Genomic DNA, 22,154 nt, shown 5'->3' on the forward strand with positions numbered 1-22,154 from the left:
CTGCATAAACTTATCTATCTCCCCTGCTCCAAATTTGATCCTTGCTAGATGCTTTACCTATGAAAACGACTCAGCCGAAGCGAAAAAGTCATCATATTCATCTTTCTCATGTTCATATTTGGAAAGGTACACATGAGTGGTAAAGTTGTAAGCCACTTCGTTTGGGTCATACTGTCTCTTAAGGATGACTACTAACTTTAGAATTTTTATCTTCTCTAATTCTTTCTCGACATGTTTGAAATCATGCAGTGAGTAAGTACCATAGCAGAGGGGGAATGTAGGCCACATTTGTTTCTTGGACTCTTTGAGGTTCCTGGACATTCCTGTCTCCGTTATCTGGTGAGCTAGTTATCTGGCCAATAGCTTATCAGGAATGTACAATGGGAGAACATGTGGATCTGTGGTGCTACCAAAAATTCTGACATAGGTGAACTTTTCTTCACCGAACCAACTGTCGATTGATGTTAGGTCAATGTTGGCCTTATCGGATAACCGAGGAGCGGGTTTGTTAAATATGGCCTGATGGACGGGTAAAACAAAACCATGGCAAATTCTATATATATGATATTTATAATGGGCCTTCCACAAATACTTATGATAAATGTGAATAGGAGTTGGGTCTTGAGGAGTCCATTTCCAACCTAGAATGGAGAAGTCAGAATTGAAACAGATGGTATCCATAATGTAGGTGCTCATATAGAATGGGGGTATTATTCGGGTAGTTACATACCTATTTCTTCTATAATCAAGGATTTGGTTGGCCATTTTATCTGATAAAATGGTTGCCCAATCCATGATAAAAGAGTTAACTGTTGCTTCCATTAAAGGCACCGTTTCTATAGATAATCTAGCTAAATCAGAGGCTCCAAAGAGTCTACATATCATAGCACCAGCATAGCAATAGGGAGATGCTAAAGAGTCCACGAAGTACATACTAGAGGATTGATAGGTCCCTATAATACTAGTGATTACCCCATTACTATTGTAGTTGTATCCCTTATTAATATTGTTGTGCCCCTATTGTCCCCATATTTTTATTACTGTGCCCCATAGAATCCCTCTATTGTTATTTTTGTGGCTTTATATTATTATTGTTAGGTCGGCTAGGTTATATTGTTACTCCTTAGACTCCTATATATAGAAAGGAGGTTTTTTCATTTGAATCATCCAAGAATTGTTCATTTATGTAATGTAAAGGAGGTTTCCCCCTCTAAGAGGTTGAATTCTAAGGCGTTGATCTATCTTTTCTATCTTTTCTTGAGCTGGTTTCATAACATTTGGTATCAGAGCTTTGGATTCTAGGGTTTCGCTGCTCCAAACAGGTCATCGTGGCATTTTCGCTATAACTTTTTTTCTGCGATGTTTCAAAGCTAAAAAAAACCCATTTGAGAAGAAATTGCACTGAATCTTGGGTGCGAATTTTAGAGCTTTTCGTGCTATATTTGCAGAGATATGATCTGAGGAAGCTGGTCTTTTTGCAGACTCCTGAATTACATTCCAAACAGGTGACCTGGGGAAAATCGTCATAACTTTCTTTCTGAGCATTGGATTGAAATTTCGTAAGAAGGTATAGAAAGAGGATAGGCTGTAGTTTCTTGTATATATTTTTTAGAGCCAAAAGTCGAAACAATGACTCGGGCATGTCGTACAAGTTCGCTCTACTGAACTAGTCTATAATCAGGTCACTGCTGGAGATTGTGCATAACTCTTTCTTGGAGAATTCAATTTGGATCAGACTGGTGGCATTGGAAATAGGACGCAGAGGGCTACTACAGGTCGCAATTTTAGAACTAGATGATCCAAAATTACAGAGATACATCAGATTCAATATCAAGCTCCTACAAAGTGAAAAAAGGTATGTAGTTTTTTTAAATTTTTGCATAATCTTGGTTTGAAAAATTAGTTGAAGGAATTCAAAGGGCATATTAAAGCATTATTATCAGTAATTGATGCCCCAGGGAAAGAAAATGAAAACACCTAGTAGGCAACCTGAAAGCTCTAGCATGACTCATGAAGAAGAGGAATAAATGCAACATGATATATCAAAATTACGAGACCAAGTGCAACAAGTGTCACTTGCACAAAAAGGAACAGAATCTAAGATGGATGGTTTAAAGAAAGATGTAGAAGCTAAGATGGATGGTTTAAAGAAAGGCGTAGAAGCTAAGATGGATTGTTTAAAGAAAGGTGTAGAAGCTAAGATGAATGATGTGGAAGCTAAGATGGACGATTTGAAGATAGATTTGAAGACAAACATGGAAGAATTGAAGATAAATATGAATAAGTTACTACAAGAAATGGTCACTAATGGTGAAAGGGTAGTAAAGGAAATGCATGATGAGAACAAAAGAACTGTTAATCATGATTCGATAGACTCTAATGTTGGATCGAAGACCCACCATATTCCAAAAATCGATATGAGGAAGTTTAATGGCAAGGATCCCGCAACATGGATATTACAGATGGAGCAATTTTTCAATCTCAATAATGTGCAAAACACACAAAAGGTACGTATTGCAACTTTATATTTGGAACCAAATCAGTTTGTATGGTATCAATGGCTTTGCTCTCGTAAACAAATTATCACTTGGGCAATTTTTACGGAAGAATTGACAACACATTATGAGGATACAAAAAGCAACACTTTTTTTAGCCAATTGATAAGTCTCAAACAAAAAGGTTCAATAATGGAGCACATTGAGGAGTTCGAAAAATTGAACATAAGGGTAAAAAATATTCCAGAGGAGCATAGGATTGATGTGTTCATAGGGACTTTAAAGGATAATATCCAACATGATGTTCACCTTGGGGAACCTGATTCATTAGAAAAGGCATTTAGGTTAGCAAGAAAAATGGAAAGCAAAATTATGGCAACCTGGAAGCATACCAGTCACAACTATAAATATGGAAGTGTTTTTGCCCCTAGCCTTCCACAACCTATAAGGTTGACACCACAACAATTGGAAGAAAAAAGAGCAAAAGGGCTTTGTTATAGTTGTGATAGCAAATACACTAAAGGTCATAAGTGTGCTAAGAAGAAATTATTCTACATAGATTGTGAAGAGGAAGAAGAAAAGGAGCAAGAAAGGTCAAAGGAAGAGGATATACCCTAGGAACAAAGCCTAGATAAAGAAGAAATGAATCCGACCATATCTTGTAATGCATTGGCTGGAATTACCACTCCTCAAACCATCAAAATAGAAGGACAAATCAAGAAGAAAAAGGTAATAGTGCTGATTGATTCAAGAAGTACCCACAATTTTATTCATTGTAAGGTAGCAAAGGAATTGAATTGCTTCCTATATCCAGCACTAGAGTATCAAGTGATGATTTCAAATGGAGGAACGATAAATTGCTTTGGAAAGTGCCATAATATCAAGCTATCCATGGGAGAATATGTATTGACTAGCCCAATGCTTTCCATTCCAATGGGAGGTGCTGATGTTGTACTAGGAGTCCAATGGCTACAATCCTTGGGTACAATAGCTTTTAATTTTCAAGAACTCTTCATGAAATTTTCTGCGGAAGGAAAGGAAGTTGAATTAAGGGGTATTGCAGGGAAACTAGGAAAGATAATCAGCTCTAATGGTATGACAAAGCTTCTAAAAAAGGAACAAAGAGGTGTAATTGCACAATTATGTTCGCTAGATGTTTCCACATCGGAATCATCTATTTCTCTAGATCTCCAAAAAGTCTTGGACAATCATTCCAAGGTATTTGAGACTCCCAAAGGTCTACCACCTATTCGTAATCATGATCATGCTATTCATTTGATTCCAAGAAGTGTTCCTCCAAACATCAGGCCGTACAGATATCCCTATGCCCAAAAGAGTGAAATTGAACGTATGGTTGCAGAAATGCTAGAGGCTGGTATAATTCAACCTAGTCAAAGTTCTTTCTCTGCTCTAGTAGTATTGGTGCACAAGAAGGATGGATCATGTCGCATGTGTCCGGATTATAAGGAGCTCAACAAGCTCACTATTAAAGATAAGTTTCCCATTCCTATCATTGATGAATTATTGGATGAATTGCATGGATCAATTTACTTCACCAAGTTGGATCTTTGATCAGGATATCATCAAATCAGAATGAATACTGAAGACATTCCAAAAACAGCATTTAGAACTCATGAGGGTCATTATGTATTTTTGGTCATGCCTTTTGGCCTTACCAATGCACCTTCTACGTTTCAAGGTTTGATGAATTCCATTTTCAAACCCTTCCTTAGAAAATTTGTGTTAGTATTTTTTGATGATATACTAATCTACAACAAGTCTTGGAAGGATCATGTTGAACATGTTGACAGGGTGCTACAACTATTGGAGGAGAAACAATTATATGCAAAAAGATCCAAATGTTTCTTTGGAGTACAAGAGGTGGAATATCTGGGTCATATTGTATATCATGAAGGAGTTAAGGTAGACCCTAGCAAAATTAAAGCCATTAAGGAATGGAAAATCTCCACATCCATAAAGCATCTGCGAGGACTTCTCGGGTTGACAGGGTATTATTGCAAGTTTGTTAAGAATTATGGGAGAATAGCAGCACCTCTAACAACATTATTGAAGAAAGATGCATTTTCATGGACTCCAGAAGCAACAAAGGCCTTCGAACATCTTAAAGAGGCAATGTGCCAAGCACCGGTCTTAGCTACACCAGACTTCAAAAAACCTTTATTGTGGAATGTGATGCTTTAGGAAATGGAATTAGTGTTGTTTTAATCCAAGATGAAAGACCCATTGCTTTTGAAAGCCGTCCAATCAAGGGAAAGTTTTTACACAAAGCTATTTATGAGATGGAAATGTTGGCAATACTACATGCACTTAAGAAATGGTGACCCTACCTAATGGGAAGACACTTCAAGGTAAAAACGGATCATGATAGCCTTAAATACTTTTTAGAACAAAGATTATCCTTTGAAGAGAAACAAAAGTGGGTCACAAATATGTTGGGTTATGACTTTGAAATCATCTACAAAAAAGGGAAGCAAAATGTGGTGGCAGATGCACTCTCAAGAAAGGATGCGGATGTGGAAGCATTGTTGTGTGCCATTTCTATTATTCAACTAGATTGGATAAATGAAGCAAGGGAGGAGTGGAAGAATGATGAAGAAGTGTGGGCACTTATTCGAAGGTTACAACAAGATTCTAGTACATCTAATACATTTAGCTGGCAAAATGATTCGTTATGGTACAAAGATCGCTTATACCTCTGTAAGAATTCGCAACTCAAACAAAAGATTCTTATGGTATTGCACACTTCTCCCTTAGGAGGGCACTCAGGATTTTTAAGAACTTACCACAGGGTTAAGAAGGAATTTTTTTGGGATGGCCTTAAATCAGATATTCAAAAGTTTGTGGTGGAATGTTTGGTTTGCCAACAAAATAAAGTTGAAACAATTAAGACCTCAGGTCTATTACAACCTTTATCCATTCCAAGCCAACGTTGGGAGGAGGTTTCAATGGATTTTATCATAGGTTTACCCAAGTCTGAGGTAAAGAGTGTCATCATGGTGGTAGTTGACAGGCTTACCAAGTATGCACACTTTTTTGCATTATCACATCCATTGAAAGCCAATATAGTTTCTACTGCATTTATGGAAACAATTCAAGAGCTACATGGAAACCCAAAGATTATTGTAAGTGACAGAGATCCCATTTTCACTGGAAATTTTTGGACAGAATTATTTTCTTGCCTTGGTACTTAGTTAGCTCATAGCTCATCTTATCATCCTCAATCTGATGGGAAAATTGAGATAGTAAACAAATGTTTGGAAGGATATCTTTGTTGCTTTGTATCTGATAAACAGACACAATGGGTCAAATGGTTGCCTCTGGCTGAATGGTGGTATAACACTTCCTTCCATACAGCAACAAAAACGATCCCATTTATGGCACTTTATGGATATCAGCCACCATCCATCACATCATATTTAAGAGAAAATTGTAAGGTTCAAGCAGTGGAACATCACATTGAACATCAACAACAAGTCCTCCAACCCTTAAAGGATAACCTCGTGTTGGCACAAAATAGAATGAAACAATAGGCCGATCAACATCGCAGCGAAAGAAGTTTTGATGTAGGCGATTGGGTATTCCTATGGCTACAACCATATAAACAAATGTCCCTCAAGTAATCTAAGAAGGATAATAAATTATCACCAAAGTATTATGGTTCGTACAAGGTGTTGCAAAAGATTGGTACTATGGCATACAAATTGGAGCTTCCTGCAGCGTCTCGAGTGCACCCAGTTTTCCATGTTTCATGTTTAAAGAAGGTTATAGGTGACAAGCTCCCAGTTCAAACAATATTGCCAGAACTTGACGAGGAAGGAAAAATTATATTGGAACCAGAAGCAGTCACAGAAACAAAAACTCGACAGCTACGAAATCGATCAATCTCAGAGTATCTCGTCAAGTGGAAGAACTTATCTATTGAAGATTCCACATGGGAGGATGAAAATTTTATACAGAAGCATCCAGAACTACTCAAGTGTTGAGGACAACACTTTTTTTGAAGGAGAGGGGCATGATAGGTCCCTATAATACTAGTGATTACCCCATTACTATTGTAGTTGTATCCCTTATTAATATTGTTGTGCCCCTATTGTCCCCATATTTTTATTACTGTGCCTCATAGAATCCCTCTATTGTTATTTTTATGGTTTTATATTATTATTGTTAGGTCGGATGGGTTATATTATGACTCCTTAGACTCCTATATATAGAAAGGAGGTTTTGTCATTTGAATCATCCAAGAATTTTTCATTTATGTAATGTAAAGGAGGTTGCCCCCTCGAAGAGGCTGAATTCTAAGGCATTGATCTATCTTTTATATCTTTTCTTGAGCTAGTTTCATAACAAGGATTCATGCTTATGCTTGTTTGGGAAATGTCTCCATTGCTTGATAGGATCAGACTCTACATCGTTCTCCTTGGTGAAAGCTTCTAAAAATGCCTTGTTGTAATGTTTTTGGGGGTCCGGCAAATGATACATATTCTTGACATCTTCTGCCCCGAATGTCCCGAACATCCTTCCATCGACTGTAAAGAATGCTCTATCGGTTATGTTGATACTTTATATCACCCATCTCACCAGGTCATCGTATGGTAACAGTTTCGCACGGGCTACTATTTTGTGGAGGAAGGAACTAGCTAAATCCTTAAGAGTATTTTCTAATTCATCACTTGAATCAGTCATTCCTCCTTCTTCTTCAATTTCGGTTGGATCCTCGGCTTTGAGAAGATTATATATTCCCTCCCATGAAGTCTTGCTAAGGCCTGAATAGGTAGTATCAGCTATCAGTACCAACTTTGCTAGTTCATCTTTCACTATGACGGGGTCCCTTACTTTCTGAGATTTCTTAGACATTTTTTTGGACTGATGATTTCATATTCGCTCTGCAAAATGAAACAGAAGGATGTAATAGTGGAAAAACTTGTTAAATGCTAATACACAGTGCACAAGACTAACAGCAATTAAGCGTAATAGATGCTATGGATCTATGATATATTAAGCCACCACGAATGAAATCCTTGAAGGATTCAACCATAACTGCTTCTTAATGATTTCCCCATAACTTCCAACGTGAAACTTTAATGTCGTGATGGTATGTCGCATCGCAAATTTATAACGGTCCTTTTTAGAATGGGTATCGTGACTTCCCGATCAGCGATTAGCGATAATCACATATCGCAGATCAGGAGTTACAAGTGCCATGCTTAAATGGTTCCTCTGCATGGTTGCGATTGTGATCAGTGGTGAGCTGGCATGGGGAGGCGGCATGCTTTAAAATTGATAAATTGTTTAAATTTTCTTTATAATTGACTTATAACTTTAAACCGCACATGTTTGTAATACTTCATGTTTTACCTTTATCGAAAGCGCGATATACAATAATGAAATCACATCGAAAGATTTCAAAGGAGCTTTTGGGATGTGTCTTATGATTTTAGCGATGTGCGATTGCAATCGACTTATCGCATCGGAGGTTTTCCATGGAACACTTGGGATGTTTTCTTAACGAGTAGCGATATGCGATTTCTGATAGAGTTATCGCATCGGCGGATCTCAATGGAACACTTTAAGTCCACCGTTGAGATAAAGGATGTGCGCGATGCGATAATTTGCTTTTATAATTATTTCCTTTGATAAAGCTTTTTTACAATAAGGTTTTATTATGACTCAAATCGGATCGGATTTTCTTAAAAGGACTTCCATGGGTTCAAAAGTTTTGCAAATTGCGATTGCAATCTAACCTACCCTAAAAGAAAATTTTTATATGACCTATTATAAAAATTTATTTTCAAACATTTTATTGATTTTATTTATATTCTAAAGGGGACCCATTTCTTATTAAAGTTTTATATGAAAAATTTTGAAATTAGGAGGGTTGTTGTATAGCACGACGGGTTCATAATCCCTTGGGGTTTTAGTATTAATCCCTTGGGTTTATTATTCCTTTGAGTTTATAATATCAATCCCTTGGGTTTATTATTACCTCATGTTTATAATATCAATCATGGTCAACCATGGTTGAATGTCACATTCTCACAAGGATTGTCTCACCATGAATAAATCATGTTTATTTTAGTCTTTGTAATATCTATATTTGGGTTTACAAATGTTGGGTTTATAATATTAGTCCCTTGGGCTTAATATTATTCCCTTGGGTTCATAATCCCTTGGGGTTTTAGTATTAATCCCTTGGGCTTAATATTATTCCCTTGGGATCATAATCCCTTGGGGGTTTAGTATTAATCCCTTGGGTTTATTATTCATTTGGGTTTATAATGTAAATAAGTTGGGTTTACTATTCCCTTAAGTTTATAATATCAATAATGGTCAGCCATTGTCAATCATAGTCAACCATGGTCAACCATGTTTGAATGTTGCATTGTGACAAGGATTGTCTCACCATCAAAGTAAACCATGTTTATTTTAGTGTTTGTCGAATTTATATTTGGGTTTATTAATATTGGGTTTATAATATTAGTCCCATGGGTTTAATATTATTCCCTTCGGTTCATAATCCCTTATGGTTTTAGTATTAATCCCTTAGTTTTATTATTCCTTTGGGTTTATAATATCAATCCCTTGGGTTTATTATTCCCTTAGGTTTATAATATCAATCATGGTCAACCATGGTTGAATCTCGCATTGTGACAAGGATTGTCTCACCATCAAAATAAATCATGTTTATTTTAGTGTTTGTAGTATTTATATTTGGGTTTACCAAATTTGGGTTTATAATATTAGTCCCATGGTTGAATGTCGCATTTTGACAAAGATTGTCTCACCATGAAAATAAACCATGTTTATTTTAGTGTTTGTAATATTTATATTTGGGTTTACCATATTAGTCCCATGGTTGAATGTCCCATTTTGACAAATATTGTCTCACCATGAAAATAAATCATGTTTATTTTGGTCTTTGTAATATTTACATTTGGGTTTACGATTGTTGGGTCTATAATATTAGGCCCTTGGGTTTAATATTATTCCCTTGGGTTCATAATCCCTTGGGGTTTTAGTATTAATCCCTTGGGTTTATTATTCATTTGGGTTTTAATATCAATCCCTTGGGTTTATTATTCCAACAAGGTTTATAATATCAATCATGGTCAACCGTGGTTGAATGTCACATTGTGACAAGGATTGTCTCACCATGAAAATAAATCATGTTTATTTTAGACTTTGTAATATTTATATTTGGTTTTACGAATGTTGGGTTTATAATATTAGTCCCTTGGGTTCATAATCCCTTGGGTTTTAGTATTAATCCCTTGGGTTTATTATTCATTTGGGTTTATAATATCAATCTCTTGGGTTTATTATTTCCTTTGGTTTATAACATCAATCATTGTAAACCATTGTCAATCATAGCCAAACATGGTCAACCATGGTTGAATGTCACATTCTGACAAGAATTGTCTCACCATCAAAATAAACCATGTTTATTTTAGCGTTTGTAGTATTTATATTTGGGTTTACCAATGTTGGGTTTATAATATTAGTCCCATGGTTGAATGTCACATTTTTACAAATATTGTCTCACCATGAAAATAAGACATGTTTATTTTAGTGTTTGTAATATTTATATTTGGGTTTACGAATATTGGGTTTATAATATTTGTCCCTTGGGCTTAATATTATTCCCTTGGGTTCATAATCCCTTGGGGTTTTAGTATTAATCCCTTGGGTTTATTATTCATTTGGGTTTATAATATCAAAACTTTGGGTTTTTTATTCCCTTAGGTTTATAATATAAATCATAGCCAAACATGGTGAACCACGTTTGAATGTCACATTGTGACAAGGATTGTCTCACCATCAAAATAAACTATGTTTATTTTAGTGTTTGTAGTATTGATATTTGGCTTTACCAATGTTCGGTTTATAATATTAGTCCCATGGGTTTAATATTATTCCCTTGGGTTCATAATCCCTTGGGTTTTAATATTAATCTGTTGGGTTTATTATTCATTTGGGTTTAAAATATCAATCCCTTGGGTTTATTATTCCCTTTGGTTGATAATATCCATCATGGTAAACCATTTTCAATCATAGCCAAACATCGTCAACCATGGTTGAATGTCACATTGTGACAAGAATTGTCTCACCGTCAAAATAGACCATGTTTATTTTAGTATTTGTAGTATTTATATTTGGGTTTACCAATGTTGGGTTTATAATATTAGTCCCTTGGTTGAATGTCGCATTTTGACAAAGATTTCCTCACCATGAAAATAAACCATGTTTATTTTAACGTTTGTAATATTTATATTTGGGTTTATGAATGTTGGGTTTATAATATTAGTCCCTTAGACTTAATATTATTCCCTTGGGTTCATAATCCCTTGGGTTTGTTATTCATTTGGACTTATAATATCAAAACTTTGGGTTTTCTATTCCCTTAGGTTTATGATATAAATCGTAGCCAAACATGGTCAACCATGTTTGAATGTCGCATTGTGACAAGGATTGTCTCACCATAAAAATAAACTATGTTTATTTAGTGTTTGTAGTATTGATATTTGAGTTTACCAATGTTGGGTTTATAATATCAGTCCCATGGGTTTAATATTATTCCCTTCGGTTCATAATCCCTTGGGATTTTAGTATCAATCCCTTGGGTAATAATAAACAAAAGAGACTAATATTATAACCCAATGTATACAAACCCTAAGATAAATATTAAAAATACTAATGCCTAAGAATAATAATAATAATATTATTATTATTATGAGTTTATATTATTATAATCATATTAATATAATAATCATAAATATATAAATATATAAGAATGTAGTTGTTATTATTTATATAGTTATTAATTATCATAAATAGTTGGTCTTTAATGTTATTATTATAATAATATAAATTATATTATTATTATAATAATAATTATATTTGTATATTATAATAATAATATAATATTATTATTATAATATTATAATAAGATATTATTATTATTATTATTATTATAAAAATATAATGATAATCTAATATTAATAGACTTATTCTTATTATTAATTAATATATATTAGGAGTTTATATTATTATTATAATATTTATATAATAATATATATAAATAATCTCGTTGTTAATATTTATATAGTTATTAATAATCCTAAATAGTTGGTGTTCAAAAAAATACCCAAAATAATTATTAATGTGGTTGATATAAGCCTATCGGCGTATATCAACCACATTGGAAAATGTGGTTGTATATATGTTTCATATATGCCTATCGGCATTTATTAATCACATTGGTAAATGTGGTTGTGCTAGTTAACGGTCAACCATAAGGTTTTAACCAATAATGTAATTGTAATGTGAGTGTTAGGGTTACTAATCTGAAAATCACTTGTGAGTGATCGTAGTTAATTAATTGATGAAGGTATTACAGACTCATGTGCTGGTGCATGTCTATGTTATCTTAGGCAATGGATTGATAAGATTGCAAAATACACAGACACTGGAAAATAGTAAGAGAAACACAGTAAGCAAATGCAAAACACAACAATTTAATAAGGAGTTCACCTAATTCTCCTGGGCTATGTCTCTGGTCCAACTTTCAGTGGTGGCCTTCTTTATTGTGTCTTTAAGCAGAGTTTTTACAATGAGGAGCTCAATTTGAGTCTCCTGAAACAGATAATTCTTAGTAGGGTGGTTCTTGGATTCCCCAAGCCACTAGAGTGCATAGACTCCCCCTTACCAAGTCTCGACCTCATCTGGTCTTAATGGGATGAGTCCAAATTGGTACTCAGTTCCCGATAGCTATGCTCACAGGGATTGCTTGAACCTCTCAAGCTTGGTTTTTTCTGCTCGATGCTACCTCAACTCTGCAGGTCAGCTCGACTTCCTCTATTCTCTGCTTCTTGCTTCACTGTCTCCTCTATCTCCTTCTCTTCTTTTGTTCTCTACTCTTTTTCTGTTCGTGGCTTAAAGCCAATCCGTCCCTTGATTGTTCGCTTCCTCTTCCGGCCCTTCTGATCACCTGCCTTTGTCCGCTTGGAATTCCCTACCTCTGCATCATCACCACTGTGTAATGTTTCGCATGGAGGTGGCCACTTGTCCCTTCACGAATTGAGTGCTAGCTATTCCTCGACGGTTTGTTATTTTGGTTACTCTGTGAAATGATTCATCCGCCAGCTCAGTGGTCAAATCGGACTTCAAACCTTTATATGCCTCAGCCTATTTCTCCCTCCAGATCTGGTCTCCCATCGGGTGCAATCTCCATCGTTAGATCTGGGGCCTCCAGATCCTACAGTTATCGCTCTTATTGCGCAAATGACTTGCTCGGACGTTAGCCCACGATAAGAGTGGTTTTCTCTCTCATCCGCCAGACATATGTCATTCACTATATGGCATCACTTGGTCCTCTGACAAACCCGCTTACCACCCAAAACACTTCCGATATTCCGCTGGTTTTGGAGCACGGGACCCGCCTGTCGTTTTAGCACTTTTCCCACGATTTTCCTTGTGACCATGCACTCGGGGCTTTTCCTTTTCGAGGCGTTTTTCCCTGTGATGCGTGATTACGCTAATCACGCATCAGAAACAACCTATGTTTCCTGATCTAGATTTCCCAATTGCCAGTTTGTGCCACTGCACGGTGTCCATGGGCCTCGATCAGCACTCTTTGACCGAGGTCCTCGTCATTTCGTGCTAGCTTCAAACTGCCACTATCCAGAGGTCCTTCCTGATAGCTTATTGTTTTACATAATTTTGAAGTCTGTCATAATTTGTAACAGTCATAGAGCTCTAATAATTTTCAAGGATCCAATTCGGATCATGGCCTTCCCACTGAATAAGCTTTTAGACCACCAAAAGTTGGTTTTCAAGCATCGACTAAGTGAGGGTACAATTGTCTCACTTGTCCAATCTCTATCCACTTTCACTGCTTGGCTTTGAACCCTTGAGCTCGATTCTGAGGTACTCAACATCTCCCCTGTGCATCTTTGTCACCTGCCTATCCAGAACTGTGTCTTCCTGCAATTCATTAAGATATTTAGGTAACAAGTCATCAACAGAAGGCAATTGACACTGTTCTTCAGGATCCTCAATTAGTGAAGGTTCAAACAATCTCAAGCAATATGCATTCATGACTAAGTATATGTGCATATAAGTTGGTAGATCAAGGTGAAAAGCATTCTCACCAATTTTCTCAAGTATCCTCAAAGGTCCATACCTGATAGGCTTTAGTTTTTTACCTTCACCTTGCATCCTGTCCTTGCTGATATACAGCCAGACTTGGTCACCAACTTGGAAACTATGCTCCATCTGATGCTTCTCATGCCTTGCCTTGTATTTGGTTTGGCTCTTTTCCAGCTGTTACTGTACTGGCTTATGGATCTCTTGGATTTGTTCAATGAACCTAGTTTCCTTGTCCACATCGTTGTGTCCCTCAACTGTTGTGTCCTTACCAAAGACAAAATCCAAAGGAGACCTTGGTGTGAAACCAAAACAGGTCTCAAAAGGATATCTCTTTGTAGAAGAGTGTTTGGCTCAGTTGTAAGCATGTTGCACATAACACAAATGTTCATCCCAAAGCTTAGGATGCTTGCTGCAATATCCCCTGAGCAACTGGATCACTATCCTGTTGACTACTTCTATTTGGCCATCAGTTTATGGATGGAAAGCTATGCTTTTCTTCAGTTTGGTGTCCATCAGTTCCCACATACTTGACCAAAACATTCCCACAAATTAGGTGTCTCAATCAAATACAATGGAAGTGGGTAATCCAAAATGAACCCATAAATGTTGAAAGAACAGTTTTGCAGTTTGTTCAGCTGTAATTTGTTTATTACAAGGTACCAAAATACACTTTTTGCTGAACCTATCCACAACAACATACAGATAATCATGACCTTTCCTAGATTTAGGCAGTCCTCCAACAAAGTCCATGGAAACACTTTCCCACGGATGAGAAGTAACTGGTAATGGAGTGTACAAGCCTAGTTTTCTATTGTTGGGCTTGCTTTTAGCACACATAGTACACCCTTTTACATATCTATAAACTGTCTCATTCATTTTTGGCCAATAACAAAATCTTTGTAGTTGTGCAACTATTTTACTTACCCCAAAGTGACTTGATATTAGAGAAGTGTGTGCTTCTCGAATTATCTTTACTCTTTCAATTTGTGGAATGCAAAGCTTCCCACAATGATATAAGAGTCGGTCTTTTACATGATAATCCAATTCTTCTAATCATTTGCCTTGAATTAAAATTGCATATACATCTTTGAAATCTATATCTTGAGCATATTGTTCAATGTAGCTCTCATGTAACACAGAATTATGCTTAAGTATAGTAGATGCATTTATAATGGGTCTAGATAACATATCTGCAACTTTATTGTGTATGCCCGTTTTATATCTGATGACTAAATGAAACTGTTGTAGAAAACCCATCCATCTATAGTGTCTTGATTGTTGCAACTTAGTTTGGGAGTGTAGATATTGAAGTGGTTGATGATTAGTATGTATAACTGTTTCTTTGCCCATTAAGTAACGTTTCCACTTTTTCACACTCTGTACTAGTGCATACAATTCTTTATCATATGTAGGATAGTTAACTACTGTAGAATTAAATGTCTTAGAATGATAACATATGGGTTTACCGTGATGTGTCAACACTGCTCCCATGGCATAGTCACTAGTATCCGTTTGGATCTCAAATGGTCTTTGAAGATCAGGCAGTGCTATTACCACTGCTATACTAATCTTTTCTTTCAAGGTGTCGAAGGCTTTCTGCTATTTGCCTCCCCACTAAAACACCTTGTTCAATCTTGTTAAAGCATGTAAGGGAGCTGCAATTAAGGAAAAGTTAGAAATGAACTTTCTCCAATATTGTGCTGCTCCTAAGAAGCTCTTAACTTCTTTAGCAGATTTGGGTTTGGGCCAGTTTACAATGACTACCATCTTAGAGGGATCTATCTTCAATTCACCACCCCCTACTATATGTCCCAAATAATTCAAAGATGTTTTTCCAAATTCGCATTTTGAGATATTAAAATAAAGTTTTTCTCTTTTCAAAACATCTAGTATCTGCTTAACATGCTTTAAATGTTCTTCCCATGTTTTGCTAAATATTAGAATGTCATCCAGATACACAATAACAAAATCATCAAGAAAAGGTCTGAGTACATCATTCATTATTCTCATGAAAGTAGTAGGAGCATTAGTCAAGCCAAAAGGCATAACCAGCCACTCATACAATCCTTGCTTTGTTTCGAAAGCAGTCTTCAATGCATCTTGTTCGGTAACTCTGACCTGATGGTATCCACTATGCAAGTCTAACTTGGAAAAATAAACAGCTTCTTTCAATTGATCTAATAGATCATCTATGCGAGGAAGGGGATAACGATTTTTTATTGTTATCTTATTCAATGCTCAGTAATCAATGCAAATTCTCCATGAGCCATCTTTCTTTCTCACCAAAACGATTGGTGACCCACATGGTGATGTGCTAGGTCTAATGAACCCCTTCTCGAGCAACTCCTGCACCTGCTTCTTGATTTCTGCATTCTCTAAAGAGGAAAACCTATACATTCCAATGTTAGGCAAAGGAGCATCTTGTTGCAAATTAATTTCATGCACTATTTCCTTTTTGAGTGGCAGACCTTTAGGTTCTTGAAACAAGATATCATACTCTGAAACAACTTTTTCTAAATCAGCTTGCTATTTAGCATTACAGCCCTCAAATACATTGGTTTTATCAGGTTTCTTTTCCTTTACAACCATCAGTAAGAATTGTTTGCATGAATTTATCATTCGTTTCATCTGCCCTAAATTTATGAGAGTGTAATTATTCTTGAGCTTATGAGCTCTTACAAAGTATTCGATTCCATCTTTAATGAATAGATACTTGTTCTTAGCTCTATAGAAAATAGCTTTTCTGTCGTACAAGTAAGGACTTCCTAAAACAATTCCACATATATCCAAAGGAATTATGTCTAACTCAACCTCATCTACAAATGCTGACCCAAAAGAAAACTTGAGTTTGCATTGTCTAGTCACTTGTAGTTGTGCTTTATCATTCAACCATCCTAATGGGTATGGTTTCTTGTGAGGTGTAGTCAGTAATCCCAACTTCTTTATAATTGCTTCAGAAATTAAATTTACTTGTGAGCCACTATCAAACAAAGTATCAATCTTTTGATGTTTGGAAATAACTCGAATATGGAAAAGCTCATGTCTTTTTCTCTCATTTTCTTCATCAATAGTAGATTGCGCAGAATTACCAGTAGATGCTTTAGAATTCTTACCTTTTATATCTGTGGCTACAATAGTTGTTTCATCTCCAGAGTTCGACCCCAAATCTTTCTGAATAGCTACAGCAATCTTCTTCTTCTTGCCCTCGAACTTCTTAGGTCTCAGCTCCGGATGCAGAATCCAATAGTGCTCATCATCATGCCCATCCTTCTTATAGTGAGTTCATGAAGCCTTGCTTTTCTGTGCAGCGTTAGCCTTCCTTGCTTTCCATTTCTGTCTTCTTTTCTCCTTATTCTTGCTTGCAGTGGGTTGGGATGATCCCCCAACTTCTGGGTTTCCATTCTTTCCTCTAGCTTCTAGATGAGTAGCATGTACATATACCTCATCTATACTAGTGGGATTAAACATGAGGATAGTGTGCCTCATGTAGCTGTGTAGACCACCAATGTACTTCAACAAAGTCTCAGGTGAGTCTAATGAGATTCCTAGAATCAATGCTCTCTTCCTAAATTCTTGGGTGTAACCTTGTACACTTTTCCCTTTCAATTGTCGAAGAGTTTGCTAGCTCATCATGGCTTGCTGCATGTAGGCTAATGGATAGAACTGCTTTTGATTGCAGAAATAAATTCACTCCAGACAGAAATAGTCTTACCATGTCTCTTCATGTCAGCTTGGGTCTTGCCTCCCACCAAACCAAGGCAATGCCTCCAAGGCATAGGCTGGCCAGCTGAATCTTGCTCTTGTATGAGTCAATACTCTGCACTCTGCAATAAACATCAATTTGTCTAATCCAATTGTCCAGCTTTTTTGCATTCAACTCTCCATCATATATTTTTAAATCAAATTTAACATCTAGCTTAATCAAATATGTCTTCTTTTTATGTTCAGGGCTATTAGGAGGTGTGAGAAAGCTTTCTTGTTTCCCTTTGCCTTTTAAGTGGTCATGGAGGAGAGACTCATCTTCTCCTTTGTCTTGTTTGGAGCTTGATGAATCTTCATCCTTGTGTTTTCTAAAGTCCTTATACATTTCCTCTACCATGGACCTTATGGCTAGGAAACTATCTATGAATTGAGGGTCTGGACTCACAGAACCTTCCTCTAACATTGTCTTTTGAGGATAGACTCTCCCAATTTCAGGATTAGTTTCGACCAACTCTCCTTCTCCTAATTTGAGCTTTGATCTAGTTAGCATTCAACAGCTAAATCCAACACAAGTTTGTCTAACCTTAACAGCCTAAAGCGCTGATACCACTTGATCTGAAAATCACTTGTTAGTGATCCCGGTTAATTAATTGATGAAGGTATTACAGACTCATGTGCTGGTGTGTGTCTATGTTATCTTAGGCAATGGATCGATAAGATTGCAAAATACATAGACACTGGAAAACAATAAGAGAAACACAGTAAGAAAATGCAAAACACAACAATTTAATAAGGAGTTCACCTAATTCTCCTGGGCTACATCTCCAGTCCAGCTTTCAATGGTGGCCTTATTTATTATGTCTTTAAGCAGAGTTTTTACAATGAGGAGCTCAATTTGAGTCTCCTGAAACAAATAATGCTTAGTAGGGTGGTTCTTGGATTCCCCAAGCCACCAGAGTGCACAAACTCTCCCTTACCAAGTCTCGACCTCAACTGGTCTTAATGGGATGAGTCCAATTTGGTACTCAGTTCCTGACAGATATCCTCACAGGGATTGCTTGAACCTCTCAAGCCTGTTTCTATCTACTCGATGCTGCCTCAACTCTACAGGTCAGCTCAACTTCCTCTGTTCTCTGCTTCTTGCTTCACTGTCTCCTCTGTCTCCTTCTCTTCTTCTGTTCTCTGCTCTTTTTTTGTTCGTTGCTTAAAGCCAATCGGTCCCTTGACTGTTCGCTTCCTCTTCGGCCCTTTGGATCACCTACCTCTGTCCGCTTGGAATTCCTTGCCTCTGCGTCATCGCCATTGTGTAACGTTTCGCAGGGAGGTGGCCACTTGTCCCTTCACGAACTGAGCGGTAGCACTTCCTCGATGGTTCATTATTTCGGTTACTCGGTGAAATGATTCATCCACCAACTCAGTGGTCAAATCGAACTTCAAACCTTTATATGCCTCAGCCTATTTCTCCCTTCAGATCCGATCTCCCATCGGGTGCAATCTCCGCTGTTAGATCTGGGGCCTCCAAATCCTACAGTTATCGCTCTTATCGCATGGATGACTTACTCGGGCGTTAGCTCGCGATGAGAGTGGTTTTCTCTCTCATCCGCCGGACACGCGTCATTCATTGTATGGCATCGCTTGGTCCTCTGACAAAGCCACTTACCGCCCGAAATGCCTCCGATATTCCTCCAGTTTTGGAGCACAGGACCCGCCTGTCGTTTCAGCACTTTTCCCACAGTTTTCCTTATGACCATGCGCTCGGGGCTTTTCCTTCTCGATGGGATTTGCCCAGCGATGCGCGATTTGCACATCAGAAATAGCCTCCATTTCCTAATCTGGATTTCCCAATTGCCAATTTGAGTCACTGCGCAGTCTCCATGGGCCTCGGTCAGTGCACTTTGACCGAGGTCCTCGTCGTTCTGTGCTAGCTACAAACTGCCACTATCCAGAGGTCCTTCCTGATAGCTTACTATTTTACAAAATTTTGAAGTTTGTCATAATTTGTAACAGTCATCAAAATGAGAATTTTCAAGGATCCAATTGAGATCAGTTACCAACCTACATTACAAAAAAAAATAGTAGTAATTATATGGTACAATTGTATGCCAAGATCTAACAAGTGTTGTGTTATGAGACCAGCTCAAGAAAAAATATAGAGAAGATAGATCAACGCCTTAAAATTCAGCCTCTTCGAGGGGGCAACCTCCTTTACATTACATAAATGAACAATTCTTGGATGATTCAAATGACAAAACCTCCTTTCTATATATAGGAGTCTAAGGAGTCACAATATAACCCAGCTGACCTAACAATAATAATATAAAGCCACAAAAATAACAATAGAGTGATTCTATGGGACACAGTAATAAAAATATGGGGACAATAGGGGCACAACAATATTAATAAAGGATACAACTACAATAGTAATGGGGTAATCACTAGTATTATAGGGACCCAACATGCTGGAGGCAACGGTAGTCCCTGTCGGGTAGTCAAGCCCAAATGTGTTGAACAATGGTTAATGGTTTTTCAAATTATAATTTTTAATTAGAATGAGCAACAACAAGCTTTAAGTACAATGAAAATTACCATTCATTTCAATCTTTGTGGCATATTATATTAAGCTAAATGTAGTGCTGAAGTAAGGTTTGTCTTAGGCGTATTCTAATAATTTTTTTCTTATTTTTGGCTGTATTTTAGGCAAATTAGCTTATTCTATGGTTTAGTTTTTTTGTTACACTTCTAGTGTTTAATCTCAAAGGTCTCTCGAAGGCCAGACCATGACAAGGCAGGAAGCAAGAACCCATTGCACCAAAAAACAAAACAATTCTAGAAATTAAGTAAAGCAAAAGATATCAGATTTGGGGTTGAATCCAGAGCTAAGGAAGTAAAGCAAAAGATATTAGATTTGGTGTTGAATCTAGAGCTGCAATGCTGCAAGGTGTGGAACAACTGGGAGATGCTATAAAGGTGACAATGGGACCAAAGGGTCACAATGTTGTTATTGAACAAAATTATGGTTCTCCAAAAGTAACAAAGGATGGTGTTATTGTGGCAAAATGAAATGAGTTTAGTGACAAGTTAAAAAATGGTTGTGCAAGTATTGTGAAGCAAGTTTCCAATGCTACAAACGATGTTGCAAGAGATGGAACTACCTGTGCGGCCATCCTTACTCGTGCAATATTCACATAAGGCTATAATTCAGTTGCAGTTGGGATGAATGCAATGGACTTGAGATGGGGGATTAGCTGACTTGCAGTTGGGATGAATGCAATGGAATTGAGACGAGGCATTAGCATGGCAATTGATGCAGTTGTGGTACATTTGAAAAGTAGAGCAAGGATGATAAGCACACCTGAGGAAATTGTACAGGTAGGCACCATCTCAGCAAATGGTAAAAGGGAAATTGGTGAACTGATTGCCAAAGCAATGGAAAAAGTTGGAAAGGAGGGAGTCATAACTATTGCAGATGGGAAGATGGTGTCAATGAATTGGAGGTTGTTGAAGGAATGAAGGCTATATATCTCTGTATTTTATCACAAATGATAAGGCCCAAAAATGTGAATTAGAGAATCCTCAGATTCTGATACATGAAAAGAAAATTTCAAATTTGAATGCAGTTGTCCGAGCAATGGAGCTGGCCTTGAATAAGTAAAGAGCTCTTGAATAAGCGAAGAGCTCTTGAGTAAGCGAAGAGCTCTTCTGATTGTTTCTTTGGAGAAAACAGAAAAGCCAACTTGGAGGATCTTGTTGTACTTACTAGTGATCAAATGATTTCAAAAGAACTTGGCATGAAGCTTGAAAAGGTTGAAGCTGCTATGTTTGGTTCAACAAAGAAGGTAACTATATTGAAGGATGACACTATTATTCTTGATTGAGGTGGTGATAAGAAGGATATAGAAGAAATATGTGAGCACATTCGAGCCGCCATTGAATCCAACACAATAGACTATGATAAGGAAAAGTATCAAGAGAGGTTGGCAAAGCTTTCAGGAGGAGTTGCAGTTCTGAATATTGGTGGAGCTAGTGAGGTAGAAGTAGGGGAGAAGAAGGACAGAGTTACAGATGCATTGAATGCCACGAAGGCAACAGTAGAGCAAGCTATTGTGCCAGGAGGCGGCATTTCTCTTCTTTATGTGACAAAGGAGCTAGAAAAACATCAAGCTACTAACTTAGGCCAAAAGATTAAAGTGAAAATTATTCATAATGCATTGAAGATGCCTGCATATACGACTACTGCAAATGTCAGTGTCAAAGGTGCAGTGGTTGTTGGGAAATTACTGGAGCAAGATAATCTTGATCTTGGCTACGATGCTACCAAATACTTTCTTCTTTCTTCTTAAAATCCTGTGCTTATTATTATACCATTTATTCAATGACCATATCATGCACATTAGAACAAGCTATCTGAGTTTTGGTGAAGAAAATTCTTGAAATCCCGTGTTTATTATTATACCATTTATTCAATGACCATATTGTGCACATTAGAACAAGCTATCTGAGTTTTGGTGGAGAATTATAGAGGCATAGGGAAAAGAAAATATACAAGAAATTTAATAAAGTAGCCAAGCCAATCAACAACCTCCTGACAGTTCAATCCTTTCAAGGAATTTGATAGCTCAATCCTTTCAAGGAATGTGAAACTTAGCTCCAACGAGGACATGATGGATCAAATTAGAGGAACTGAGTTATTTGTAACTTATGGATCAAACAAGGATTTCAATTACAAGAACATAAAACTGTCTGATTTCAATTGCAAGAATATAAAACTGTCTGACCTGTTACATAATATTT

At 36.9% G+C, this 22,154-nt stretch overlaps 1 pseudogene; it reads left to right on the top strand.

The window, feature by feature from the left end:
* The first annotated feature begins 59 nt into the window (after positions 1-59).
* Positions 60-21,703, top strand: LOC149246139 (chaperonin CPN60-2, mitochondrial pseudogene; annotated as a pseudogene).
* The last annotated feature ends 451 nt before the right edge of the window (positions 21,704-22,154 follow it).

Source organism: Pinus tabuliformis, chromosome 7 (assembly GCF_031772625.1).
Source record: "Pinus tabuliformis cultivar Carrire ecotype Pingquan chromosome 7, CPIR1, whole genome shotgun sequence".
NCBI classification, from domain to species: domain Eukaryota; kingdom Viridiplantae; phylum Streptophyta; class Pinopsida; order Pinales; family Pinaceae; genus Pinus; species Pinus tabuliformis.